At 45.7% G+C, this 12,740-nt stretch overlaps 10 non-coding genes and 1 pseudogene across 10 annotated transcripts; all 11 read left to right on the plus strand.

The window, feature by feature from the left end:
• Window positions 1–27: 27 nt before the first annotated feature.
• On the plus strand, window positions 28–218 carry LOC142891262 (U2 spliceosomal RNA). The gene has a single exon (XR_012927245.1). It is a non-coding gene; the product is annotated as a U2 spliceosomal RNA (small nuclear RNA).
• A 1,094-nt stretch (window positions 219–1,312) lies between these two features.
• LOC142891229 (U1 spliceosomal RNA) lies at window positions 1,313–1,476 on the plus strand. The gene has a single exon (XR_012927213.1). It is a non-coding gene; the product is annotated as a U1 spliceosomal RNA (small nuclear RNA).
• Window positions 1,477–2,257: 781 nt separating this feature from the next.
• LOC142891265 (U2 spliceosomal RNA) lies at window positions 2,258–2,448 on the plus strand. Its single transcript, XR_012927248.1, has one exon. It is a non-coding gene; the product is annotated as a U2 spliceosomal RNA (small nuclear RNA).
• Window positions 2,449–3,178: 730 nt separating this feature from the next.
• Window positions 3,179–3,342, plus strand: LOC142891238 (U1 spliceosomal RNA). Its single transcript, XR_012927222.1, has one exon. It is a non-coding gene; the product is annotated as a U1 spliceosomal RNA (small nuclear RNA).
• Window positions 3,343–4,123: 781 nt separating this feature from the next.
• LOC142891259 (U2 spliceosomal RNA) lies at window positions 4,124–4,314 on the plus strand. Its single transcript, XR_012927242.1, has one exon. It is a non-coding gene; the product is annotated as a U2 spliceosomal RNA (small nuclear RNA).
• A 670-nt stretch (window positions 4,315–4,984) lies between these two features.
• On the plus strand, window positions 4,985–5,148 carry LOC142891242 (U1 spliceosomal RNA). Its single transcript, XR_012927225.1, has one exon. It is a non-coding gene; the product is annotated as a U1 spliceosomal RNA (small nuclear RNA).
• Window positions 5,149–5,929: 781 nt separating this feature from the next.
• LOC142891248 (U2 spliceosomal RNA) lies at window positions 5,930–6,120 on the plus strand. The gene has a single exon (XR_012927231.1). It is a non-coding gene; the product is annotated as a U2 spliceosomal RNA (small nuclear RNA).
• Window positions 6,121–6,791: 671 nt separating this feature from the next.
• Window positions 6,792–6,955, plus strand: LOC142891235 (U1 spliceosomal RNA). Its single transcript, XR_012927219.1, has one exon. It is a non-coding gene; the product is annotated as a U1 spliceosomal RNA (small nuclear RNA).
• Window positions 6,956–7,736: 781 nt separating this feature from the next.
• On the plus strand, window positions 7,737–7,927 carry LOC142891249 (U2 spliceosomal RNA). The gene has a single exon (XR_012927232.1). It is a non-coding gene; the product is annotated as a U2 spliceosomal RNA (small nuclear RNA).
• A 671-nt stretch (window positions 7,928–8,598) lies between these two features.
• LOC142891239 (U1 spliceosomal RNA) lies at window positions 8,599–8,762 on the plus strand. The gene has a single exon (XR_012927223.1). It is a non-coding gene; the product is annotated as a U1 spliceosomal RNA (small nuclear RNA).
• Window positions 8,763–10,625: 1,863 nt separating this feature from the next.
• Window positions 10,626–12,740, plus strand: part of LOC142891221 (leukocyte elastase inhibitor-like) — a 9,210-nt pseudogene continuing 7,095 nt past the window's right edge.

Raw genomic sequence — 12,740 nt, forward strand, 5'->3', positions numbered from 1 at the left:
ACTCCCTGTGCTCACCAGTGACGTGGTATCGCTTCTCGGCCTTTTGGCTAAGATCAAGTGTAGTATCTGGTCTTATCAGTTTAATATCTGATACGTCCCCTACCCGGGCACCATATATTAAATTGATTTTTGGACCAGGGAGATGGACTAGGGGCTTGCTCCGTCCACTCCACGCATCGACCCGGTATGGCAGTATCTCCAGGAACGGTACACTCCTCCTTATGTTGTCTAAAATCAAGCTCAACTAGATGGGGTCGAGGTCAGATTTGATCGGTGGTTTGGAGCGCTTCTGCAATAGCACATGCGGGGTTGCCTTTCCGTGCGTAATTCCCACAATGGGTAGAGTATGATTTCACGTCCCCTGCAGTCCTCTGACTTAGAGCACATCTCCGTAGTAAACAGCAGAGGGCGTTGCACTGCGACCTGTCAGCTGTTGGTCCGGCATCAAGCAGTCTGTTTTCTACTCCTCGATGAATTAGTTGAGTGGTCATTTGTTTTGTTTTTCCCCTTGACGATTCAGAATGTTCTTCTTTTCTCTGAATTTCCCACTGGAATCGCACATCACAGATTTCAAATGGAGCTCTTTTTGCCACATTTTCTCTGGTGGTTTAGTTGTTGATTCTTTTGGAGGTAAATGGGATGAAATGAGTGGTTTAAGATGTTGAAAAGCAAGAGTACGTTCTCTCGTACGCCAGTAAGAAATGCTGTCTGTCCAGCGTGCGCAATGCCCGTGATCAGATGGCTTCTTGAATCATGACATGTTGTCTTGAGAGGCTTTCTGACTCAAGTTCAGCTTCTTACTTGGCTGCATTCAGTCTGCTGCCTTTTCTTTGGTGCCGTCCCGCTGTATGCATTGCAGCTAGTGCTTTAGCGTTGCGTTTTCTACTCCTCGATGAATTAGTTGAGTGGTCATTTGTTTTGTTTTTCCCCTTGACGATTCAGAATGTTCTTCTTTTCTCTGAATTTCCCACTGGAATCGCACATCACAGATTTCAAATGGAGCTCTTTTTGCCACATTTTCTCTGGTGGTTTAGTTGTTGATTCTTTTGGAGGTAAATGGGATGAAATGAGTGGTTTTCCGAATTCCCTTTTGTTGTGGTCATGCAGCAGTGAACTGTGGAAAGAGGATTGCTCACGTACAAATCTGTTATTTGGGAGACATGAGGTTGGGACAGATTTCTTTCTCATTCAACCAAATATCAACTATTGCTTTTCTTTCTGACATGCCTTTGGCTGTGAACACGTGGCGAGGCACCGTGAGCCAGCGCGGAATGACTGTGGAAGACGTGGTCATGTCAGCCATGGACAACTCATACTTACCTGGCAGGGGAGACACCATGATCAAGAAGGTGGTTCACCCAGGGCGAGGCGTGACCATTGCACTCCGGTTGTGCTGACCCCTGCGAATTCCCCAAATGTGGGAATCTCGACTGCATAATTTCTGGTAGTGGGGGACTGCGTTCGCGCTCTCCCCTGATCAGATGTTGAAAAGCAAGAGTACGTTCTCTCGTACGCCAGTAAGAAATGCTGTCTGTCCAGCGTGCGCAATGCCCGTGATCAGATGGCTTCTTGAATCATGACATGTTGTCTTGAGAGGCTTTCTGACTCAAGTTCAGCTTCTCACTTGGCTGCGTTCATCAGGCTGCTGGCCAAGTTTCCGTGGCTCCGTTTCGATTGTACACAAAGCTCTTGCGTTTGTGTCCACTTTCTCTCCCCATTCTCTGTTCCCTGAGTTTCAGTGTCCAATCACTGGTGGAACCAGAAAAGATTTGGTGACAGTTAAACAATTGAAACTGATTTAGGTATTAGTTGTTGAAACATGGGCAAACAAGATTAAGACTGAGCCCAAGACATTCCATTGCAGAGTGTGAGAGATGTGCATGAGTGTCAAGATAGATATTGGTCAGTGTTTCCTTTGGTCCTAGTAGCGTCATTAATCATTTGAATTTGTTTTGTGGCGGGTTAAGATTGCACGGACTGACAATTTCCTTGCCAGACGTAGCAGGAAGTTTGAACGGAAACTTGGTGTTGGAAGCCATTGTGGATCGGTCAGGACGTGGTCACGTGGCCAGAACTAACTTTAAGCTGCATCCACTTGCATTAGGTTGGCCAACTTCTGCTGCTCACTGTCCATGGAAGGTTCATCCACACTTTTAGCACCTTGTTGTTGTTGAGGCCAAGTAAATGCTGCCGCGATGCGCCGTGAGCGAGGGTGGCTGTGAGCGGAATGACTCCCTGTGCTCACCAGTGACGTGGTATCGCTTCTAGGCCTTTTGGCTAAGATCAAGTGTAGTATCTGGTCTTATCAGTTTAATATCTGATACGTCCCCTACCCGGGCACCATATATTAAATTGATTTTTGGACCAGGGAGATGGACTAGGGGCTTGCTCCGTCCACTCCACGCATCGACCCGGTATGGCAGTATCTCCAGGAACGGTACACTCCTCCTTACGTTGTCTAAAATCAAGCTCAACTAGATGGGGTCGAGGTCAGATTTGATCGGTGGTTTGGAGCGCTTCTGCAATAGCACATGCGGGGTTGCTTTTCCGTGCGTAATTCCCACAATGGGTAGAGTATGATTTCACGTCCCCTGCAGTCCTCTGACTTAGAGCACATCTTCGTAGTAAACAGCAGAGGGCGTTGCACTGCGACTTGTCAGCTGTTGGTCCGGCATCAAGCAGTCTGCTGCCTTTTCTTTGGTGCCGTCCCGCTGTATGCATTGCAGCCAGTGCTTTAGCGTTGCGTTTTCTACTCCTCGATGAATTAGTTGAGTGGTCATTTGTTTTGTTTTTCCCCTTGACGATTCAGAATGTTCTTCTTTTCTCTGAATTTCCCACTGGAATCGCACATCACAGATTTCAAATGGAGCTCTTTTTGCCACATTTTCTCTGGTGGTTTAGTTGTTGATTCTTTTGGAGGTAAATGGGATGAAATGAGTGGTTTTCCGAATTCCCTTTTGTTGTGGTCATGCAGCAGTGAACTGTGGAAAGAGGATTGCTCACGTACAAATCTGTTATTTGGGAGACATGAGGTTGGGACAGATTTCTTTCTCATTCAACCAAATATCAACTATTGCTTTTCTTTCTGACATGCCTTTGGCTGTGAACACGTGGCGAGCACCGTGAGCCAGCGCGGAATGACTGTGGAAGACGTGGTCATGTCAGCCATGGACAACTCATACTTACCTGGCAGGGGAGACACCATGATCAAGAAGGTGGTTCACCCAGGGCGAGGTGCGACCATTGCACTCCGGTTGTGCTGACCCCTGCGAATTCCCCAAATGTGGGAATCTCAACTGCGTAATTTCTGGTAGTGGGGGACTGCGTTCGCGCTCTCCCCTGATCAGATGTTGAAAAGCAAGAGTACGTTCTCTCGTACGCCAGTAAGAAATGCTGTCTGTCCAGCGTGCGCAATGCCCGTGATCAGATGGCTTCTTGAATCATGACATGTTGTCTTGAGAGGCTTTCTGACTCAAGTTCAGCTTCTCACTTGGCTGCGTTCATCAGGCTGCTGGCCAAGTTTCCGTGGCTCCGTTTCGATTGTACACAAAGCTCTTGCGTTTGTGTCCACTTTCTCTCCCCATTCTCTGTTCCCTGAGTTTCAGTGTCCATTCACTGGTGGAACCAGAAAAGATTTGGTGACAGTTAAACAATTGACACTGATTTAGGTATTAGTTGTTGAAACATGGGCAAACAAGATTAAGACTGAGACCAAGACATTCCATTGCAGAGTGTGAGAGATGTGCATGAGTGTCAAGATAGATATTGGTCATTGTTTCCTTTGGTCCTAGTAGCGTCATTAATCATTTGAATTTGTTTTGTGGCGGGTTAAGATTGCACGGACTGACAATTTCCTTGCCAGACGTAGCAGGAAGTTTGAACGGAAACTTGGTGTTGGAAGCCATTGTGGATCGGTAAGGACGTGGTCACGTGGCCAGAACTAACTTTAAGCTGCATCCACTTGCATTAGGTTGGCCAACTTCTGCTGCTCACTGTCCATGGAAGGTTCATCCACACTTTTAGCACCTTGTTGTTGTTGAGGCCAAGTAAATGCTGCCGCGATGCACCGTGAGCGAGGGTGGCTGTGAGCGGAATGACTCCCTGTGCTCGCCAGTGACGTGGTATCGCTTCTCGGCCTTTTGGCTAAGATCAAGTGTAGTATCTGTTCTTATCAGTTTAATATCTGATACGTCCCCTACCCGGGCACCATATATTAAATTGATTTTTGGACCAGGCAGATGGAATAGGGGCTTGCTCCGTCCACTCCACGCATCGACCCGGTATGGCAGTATCTCCAGGAACGGTACACTCCTCCTTATGTTGTCTAAAATCAAGCTCAACTAGATGGGGTCGAGGTCAGATTTGATCGGTGGTTTGGAGCGCTTCTGCAATAGCACATGCGGGGTTGCCTTTCCGTGCGTAATTCCCACAATGGGTAGAGTATGATTTCACGTCCCCTGCAGTCCTCTGACTTAGAGCACATCTCCGTAGAAACAGCAGAGGGCGTTGCACTGCGACCTGTCAGCTGTTGGTCCGGCATCAAGCAGTCTGTTTTCTACTCCTCGATGAATTAGTTGAGTGGTCATTTGTTTTGTTTTTCCCCTTGACGATTCAGAATGTTCTTCTTTTCTCTGAATTTCCCACTGGAATCGCAAATCACAGATTTCAAATGGAGCTCTTTTTGCCACATTTTCTCTGGTGGTTTAGTTGTTGATTCTTTTGGAGGTAAATGGGATGAAATGAGTGGTTTTCCGAATTCCCTTTTGTTGTGGTCATGCAGCAGTGAACTGTGGAAAGAGGATTGCTCACGTACAAATCTGTTATTTGGGAGACATGAGGTTGGGACAGATTTCTTTCTCATTCAACCAAATATCAACTATTGCTTTTCTTTCTGACATGCCTTTGGCTGTGAACACGTGGCGAGCACCGTGAGCCAGCGCGGAATGACTGTGGAAGACGTGGTCATGTCAGCCATGGACAACTCATACTTACCTGGCAGGGGAGACACCATGATCAAGAAGGTGGTTCACCCAGGGCGAGGCGCGACCATTGTACTCCGGTTGTGCTGACCCCTGCGAATTCCCCAAATGTGGGAATCTCGACTGCATAATTTCTGGCAGTGGGGGACTGCATTCGCGCTCTCCCCTGATCAGATGTTGAAAAGCAAGAGTACGTTCTCTCGTACGCCAGTAAGAAATGCTGTCTGTCCAGCGTGCGCAATGCCCGTGATCAGATGGCTTCTTGAATCATGACATGTTGTCTTGAGAGGCTTTCTGACTCAAGTTCAGCTACTTACTTGGCTGCGTTCATCAGGCTGCTGGCCAAGTTTCCGTGGCTCCGTTTCGATTGTACACAAAGCTCTTGCGTTTGTGTCCACTTTCTCTCCCCATTCTCTGTTCCCTGAGTTTCAGTGTCCAATCACTGGTGGAACCAGAAAAGATTTCGTGACAGTTAAACAATTGACACTGATTTAGGTATTAGTTGTTGAAACATGGGCAAACAAGATTAAGACTGAGACCAAGACATTCCACTGCAGAGTGTGAGAGATGTGCATGAGTGTCAAGATAGATATTGGTCAGTGTTTCCTTTGGTCCTAGTAGCGTCATTAATCATTTGAATTTGTTTTGTGGCGGGTTAAGATTGCACGGACTGACAATTTCCTTGCCAGACGTAGCAGGAAGTTTGAACGGAAACTTGGTGTTGGAAGCCATTGTGGATCGGTCAGGACGTGGTCACGTGGCCAGAACTAACTTTAAGCTGCATCCACTTGCATTAGGTTGGCCAACTTCTGCTGCTCACTGTCCATGGAAGGTTCATCCACACTTTTAGCACCTTGTTGTTGTTGAGGCCAAGTAAATGCTGCCGCGATGCGCCGTGAGCGAGGGTGGCTGTGAGCGGAATGACTCCCTGTGCTCGCCAGTGACGTGGTATCGCTTCTCGGCCTTTTGGCTAAGATCAAGTGTAGTATCTGTTCTTATCAGTTTAATATCTGATACGTCCCCTACCCGGGCACCATATATTAAATTGATTTTTGGACCAGGGAGATGGAATAGGGGCTTGCTCCGTCCACTCCACGCATCGACCCGGTATGGCAGTATCTCCAGGAACGGTACACTCCTCCTTATGTTGTCTAAAATCAAGCTCAACTAGATGGGGTCGAGGTCAGATTTGATCGGTGGTTTGGAGCGCTTCTGCAATAGCACATGCGGGGTTGCCTTTCCGTGCGTAATTCCCACAATGGGTAGAGTATGATTTCACGTCCCCTGCAGTCCTCTGACTTAGAGCACATCTCCGTAGTAAACAGCAGAGGGCGTTGCACTGCGACCTGTCAGCTGTTGGTCCGGCATCAAGCAGTCTGTTTTCTACTCCTCGATGAATTAGTTGAGTGGTCATTTGTTTTGTTTTTCCCCTTGACGATTCAGAATGTTCTTCTTTTCTCTGAATTTCCCACTGGAATCGCACATCACAGATTTCAAATGGAGCTCTTTTTGCCACATTTTCTCTGGTGGTTTAGTTGTTGATTCTTTTGGAGGTAAATGGGATGAAATGAGTGGTTTTCCGAATTCCCTTTTGTTGTGGTCATGCAGCAGTGAACTGTGGAAAGAGGATTGCTCACGTACAAATCTGTTATTTGGGAGACATGAGGTTGGGACAGATTTCTTTCTCATTCAACCAAATATCAACTATTGCTTTTCTTTCTGACATGCCTTTGGCTGTGAACACGTGGCGAGCACCGTGAGCCAGCGCGGAATGACTGTGGAAGACGTGGTCATGTCAGCCATGGACAACTCATACTTACCTGGCAGGGGAGACACCATGATCAAGAAGGTGGTTCACCCAGGGCGAGGCGCGACCATTGCACTCCGGTTGTGCTGACCCCTGCGAATTCCCCAAATGTGGGAATCTCGACTGCATAATTTCTGGCAGTGGGGGACTGCATTCGCGCTCTCCCCTGATCAGATGTTGAAAAGCAAGAGTACGTTCTCTCGTACGCCAGTAAGAAATGCTGTCTGTCCAGCGTGCGCAATGCCCGTGATCAGATGGCTTCTTGAATCATGACATGTTGTCTTGAGAGGCTTTCTGACTCAAGTTCAGCTACTTACTTGGCTGCGTTCATCAGGCTGCTGGCCAAGTTTCCGTGGCTCCGTTTCGATTGTACACAAAGCTCTTGCGTTTGTGTCCACTTTCTCTCCCCATTCTCTGTTCCCTGAGTTTCAGTGTCCAATCACTGGTGGAACCAGAAAAGATTTGGTGACAGTTAAACAATTGACACTGATTTAGGTATTAGTTGTTGAAACATGGGCAAACAAGATTAAGACTGAGACCAAGACATTCCACTGCAGAGTGTGAGAGATGTGCATGAGTGTCAAGATAGATATTGGTCAGTGTTTCCTTTGGTCCTAGTAGCGTCATTAATCATTTGAATTTGTTTTGTGGCGGGTTAAGATTGCACGGACTGACAATTTCCTTGCCAGACGTAGCAGGAAGTTTGAACGGAAACTTGGTGTTGGAAGCCATTGTGGATCGGTCAGGACGTGGTCACGTGGCCAGAACTAACTTTAAGCTGCATCCACTTGCATTAGGTTGGCCAACTTCTGCTGCTCACTGTCCATGGAAGGTTCATCCACACTTTTAGCACCTTGTTGTTGTTGAGGCCAAGTAAATGCTGCCGCGATGCGCCGTGAGCGAGGGTGGCTGTGAGCGGAATGACTCCCTGTGCTCGCCAGTGACGTGGTATCGCTTCTCGGCCTTTTGGCTAAGATCAAGTGTAGTATCTGTTCTTATCAGTTTAATATCTGATACGTCCCCTACCCGGGCACCATATATTAAATTGATTTTTGGACCAGGGAGATGGAATAGGGGCTTGCTCCGTCCACTCCACGCATCGACCCGGTATGGCAGTATCTCCAGGAACGGTACACTCCTCCTTATGTTGTCTAAAATCAAGCTCAACTAGATGGGGTCGAGGTCAGATTTGATCGGTGGTTTGGAGCGCTTCTGCAATAGCACATGCGGGGTTGCCTTTCCGTGCGTAATTCCCACAATGGGTAGAGTATGATTTCACGTCCCCTGCAGTCCTCTGACTTAGAGCACATCTCCGTAGTAAACAGCAGAGGGCGTTGCACTGCGACCTGTCAGCTGTTGGTCCGGCATCAAGCAGTCTGTTTTCTACTCCTCGATGAATTAGTTGAGTGGTCATTTGTTTTGTTTTTCCCCTTGACGATTCAGAATGTTCTTCTTTTCTCTGAATTTCCCACTGGAATCGCACATCACAGATTTCAAATGGAGCTCTTTTTGCCACATTTTCTCTGGTGGTTTAGTTGTTGATTCTTTTGGAGGTAAATGGGATGAAATGAGTGGTTTTCCGAATTCCCTTTTGTTGTGGTCATGCAGCAGTGAACTGTGGAAAGAGGATTGCTCACGTACAAATCTGTTATTTGGGAGACATGAGGTTGGGACAGATTTCTTTCTCATTCAACCAAATATCAACTATTGCTTTTCTTTCTGACATGCCTTTGGCTGTGAACACGTGGCGAGCACCGTGAGCCAGCGCGGAATGACTGTGGAAGACGTGGTCATGTCAGCCATGGACAACTCATACTTACCTGGCAGGGGAGACACCATGATCAAGAAGGTGGTTCACCCAGGGCGAGGTGCGACCATTGCACTCCGGTTGTGCTGACCCCTGCGAATTCCCCAAATGTGGGAATCTCAACTGCGTAATTTCTGGTAGTGGGGGACTGCGTTCGCGCTCTCCCCTGATCAGATGTTGAAAAGCAAGAGTACGTTCTCTCGTACGCCAGTAAGAAATGCTGTCTGTCCAGCGTGCGCAATGCCCGTGATCAGATGGCTTCTTGAATCATGACATGTTGTCTTGAGAGGCTTTCTGACTCAAGTTCAGCTTCTCACTTGGCTGCGTTCATCAGGCTGCTGGCCAAGTTTCCGTGGCTCCGTTTCGATTGTACACAAAGCTCTTGCGTTTGTGTCCACTTTCTCTCCCCATTCTCTGTTCCCTGAGTTTCAGTGTCCAATCACTGGTGGAACCAGAAAAGATTTGGTGACAGTTAAACAATTGACACTGATTTAGGTATTAGTTGTTGAAACATGGACAAACAAGATTAAGACTGAGACCAAGACATTCCATTGCAGAGTGTGAGAGATGTGCATGAGTGTCAAGATAGATATTGGTCAGTGCTTCCTTTGGTCCTAGTAGCGTCATTAATCATTTGAATTTGTTTTGTGGCGGGTTAAGATTGCACGGACTGACAATTTCCTTGCCAGACGTAGCAGGAAGTTTGAACGGAAACTTGGTGTTGGAAGCCATTGTGGATCGGTCAGGACGTGGTCACGTGGCCAGAACTAACTTTAAGCTGCATCCACTTGCATTAGGTTGGCCAACTTCTGCTGCTCACTGTCCATGGAAGGTTCATCCACACTTTTAGCACCTTGTTGTTGTTGAGGCCAAGTAAATGCTGCTGCGATGCGCCGTGAGCGAGGGTGGCTGTGAGCGGAATGACTCCCTGTGCTCGCCAGTGACGTGGTATTGCTTCTCGGCCGTTTGGCTAATATCAAGGCCAATCACTGGTGGAACCAGAAAGGATTTGGCGACAGTTAAACAATTGACACTGATTTAGGTATTAGTTGTTTAAACGTGGACAAACAAGATTAAGACTGAGACCAAGACATTCCATTCCAGAGTGTGAGAGATGTGCATGAGTGTAAAGATAGATATTGGTCAGTGTTTCCTTTTGTCCTAGTAGCGTCATTAATCATTTCAATTTGCTTTGTGGCGGGTTAAGAGGGTTGAGTGTCTTTAATTGTGTCATGTGAGAACCAATCAACTTATATTTGTTCAGTGCTTAATCACATCCAAAGACGTCTCAAAGTGCTTTGTACAATCAGAGAAAAGGGAACCAACTGGGCCCCCAGAGCAAGCAAGTGCGTCAGAGGCCAGGAAAAACTCCCCTGTGGGAAGAAACTTAGAGCAGATCCAGACTCCAGAGGGTTGTCATCTGCCCTCTGGACCAATGTGACCCATGTTAAACATAGATGTGTATCTTTTATGGGAGTTACATTTTGGAATGGGCTCAGTGATGATTTGAAAATGTGTTGAAATTATTATTATTTTTTTTGAATATTAAAGGTCAAAATATTTCATGATTATAAGGATAAGCAATTGACTTGTGAATCAATTAAGAGGAATAATACAAAGCATATTTTGTTTTGTTGTTTGTCTTTTTCTTCTTGTCTCTGTATTACTAATATTCTGGATACTATTGTGGACTCAACAGATTGGGCAAAAATAAGTCTCGGCTGCTGGCAACCTACTTCCTTTTTTTGTTTACAGAGTTGTTTTATTTTTGTTGTGAGCATATATGTTGTGCAAATTCATCATGGTGTTGACCAAGTTACATTTCATAAATGTGCTATAAAACACTTATTTATCATCTAACATGTTAATATCTTGTATATATGTTGTAATATCTTCTCCTTTTTATTCCATCTTTATTTGCACTTCTTTTTAATCAATATTTTTACTTCTCTTTGCACTACTTTTTATTGCTGTAATGATGCAAATTTCCCTGATGTAGGATTAATAAAGGCTTTCTATTCTATTCTATTCTATTCTATTTTATTCTACTTTTGTCCGTGGAGTGCATTTCAATCCTCTGCCCTTATTTCTTTATTCATAGACACAATGGCAACACCGTTCCCTCTTTCCAAGGCCAACACAGCCTTCGCTCTGGACTTGTTGAGAAAGCTGAGTGACGAGGACAAGACCAAGAATGTCTTCTTCTCCCCCTTCAGCATCTCATCGGCCCTGGCGATGGTGCTGCTGGGGGCCCGAGGCAACACGGCTCAACAGATGTCAGAGGTAACCCAGTCGCACACACTTGGGCTCAAAGTTGACTTTGGGTAAAGTTAGTGATCGGTGAGTTGGTTAAGGACATGTACCCTCATTAATATACTGGCCTGCACAATCTCCATGCGGCACATCACCCGTTTTTATGCACCACACACCAATTTAAGGAAAAAGAAGTGGGGAAACATTAAAAGTTCACAAAGAATCATAATTTAGAGCTCATGACAAACCCACACACCTTGTTTTTAAGGCACCACAGTAGTAAACACCCTATTAACAGGGAAAAAAGGTGAGATAGATAGATTGATATATAGTGTATGCACTGTATATCTGCTGTATATCGAGCACTCAGGGGTTTCCCTTGACAACGTTGTGGCAAAAGTAGGAAGCATCAGCAATGTCATTGAAATGCATTGATTCTGTGTTGTTTCGGGACTTTTCCTCCACCAACTTCTCACAGAGGTAACAAAAGTTTTCAAGTCTTTGTGGTTGGCTGTCAAACTTCAAAGGTGTAGTGTGTAAAATTGTGTACTCTAATTTGCATAATTGACCATTTGCACTTGATCACAATGGATGCTGTATGGGAGGAAAACATTGGGATAGAGTTAAAAACACCTTAAATATGTTTTCGGTAAATTTTTTTATATAAATATATTTTTTAATTATATTAAATATATTGACTATAATCTATCCAATATTATTTTCATGAACATAGTATTGTTTTATATGATTGACATTTCCTGGAATTGTGTCTAAAAATGGTTGAGTTGTGTTTCAAAGCACAGTATGGTAGATTAGTGAAGAGGTTTGGCTCGTTGGAGCCTCACAGCTGCTTTTGAGTGTCGCATATCTTTAGCTCTTAGTTTTAGCCACCTTATTTGAGATGATTGTTGTTGGACTATAAGTTCCTGTTGGAATTAAGGGTGAGCAAGTGACTGAGGCTGTGTGAGTAAAACGCAGTGATTGCCCAAGACTGCCGCGTAACGCACGGCTTGACTCGCAACTCGTGACTACATTGGGGCAGGGAGGAGCTCGTGGCAGCACCCGCTGCTCGCTGACAACAACAGCTGAGGAACAATACGTGCTTTCATGTCTGTCTCCAAAACACCAGGAAAGTCTCCAATAACACGAGGAAAAGTCAACAGATTTGTCACTCGCCATGGGGAGTTGGAAAGTCACCAGATTGAATGAGAAAGTCGGCAAGTTGGCAACACTGCTCTGTATCAACTCTGGGCATTTTGGGGCAATGAGGGTAGCCAATAGGAGACGTGAGTGGATGTACTTGCTCAGCCCCATTATGTTTGTTTGTGAAGGAGAAACGATATTGCGACATCAAGTGGACACGTTTAGAACAGCAGATTCTTTCATTGAAAAATTGCAGTTTTTATACTTTGCCAAATCATCTTGCAGTCCGGAAAAACCCTGGTCTCTATAAGTCTTTGTAACTCTCTTGGGGCCCCCTGGAACATCTCCCTCTTTACCTCAAGCCATCTTTGGTGGACATAGGACCCTGACACAAAGACACACAGATTCTGCAAAAGAGAAAAGAAGCAATCAGCCTACAGGGATGCATTTCACACCATCCACTAATACTAAATTTAAACAATGTGCATTGCAGTGCACATTAAAAGCTAATGGGGCCTCTGATTTCATACGAGCTTGCACACCTGCGTTTTTTCCGCTCATGACTGAGGCTCCGTCATGTACTTTGCCCTCCAAGGTGGTTTTTGTCAAGACTGTGCTTCTGCAAAATCTGAATTATTGTCTGTGAAAGTGCTGCAGCATCCAGGCGCTGTGCTGCCTCAAAGGCAAGGAAGCTCTCACATCCTCACCCACTGTAATAGTATCTTATTACAGAGGACATCTGTTCTTTTTT

Source organism: Nelusetta ayraudi, unplaced genomic scaffold (assembly GCF_046127955.1).
Source record: "Nelusetta ayraudi isolate G7.1 ecotype Tasmania unplaced genomic scaffold, CSIRO-AGI_Nayr_v1 ptg000029l, whole genome shotgun sequence".
Lineage (NCBI taxonomy): Eukaryota > Metazoa > Chordata > Actinopteri > Tetraodontiformes > Monacanthidae > Nelusetta > Nelusetta ayraudi.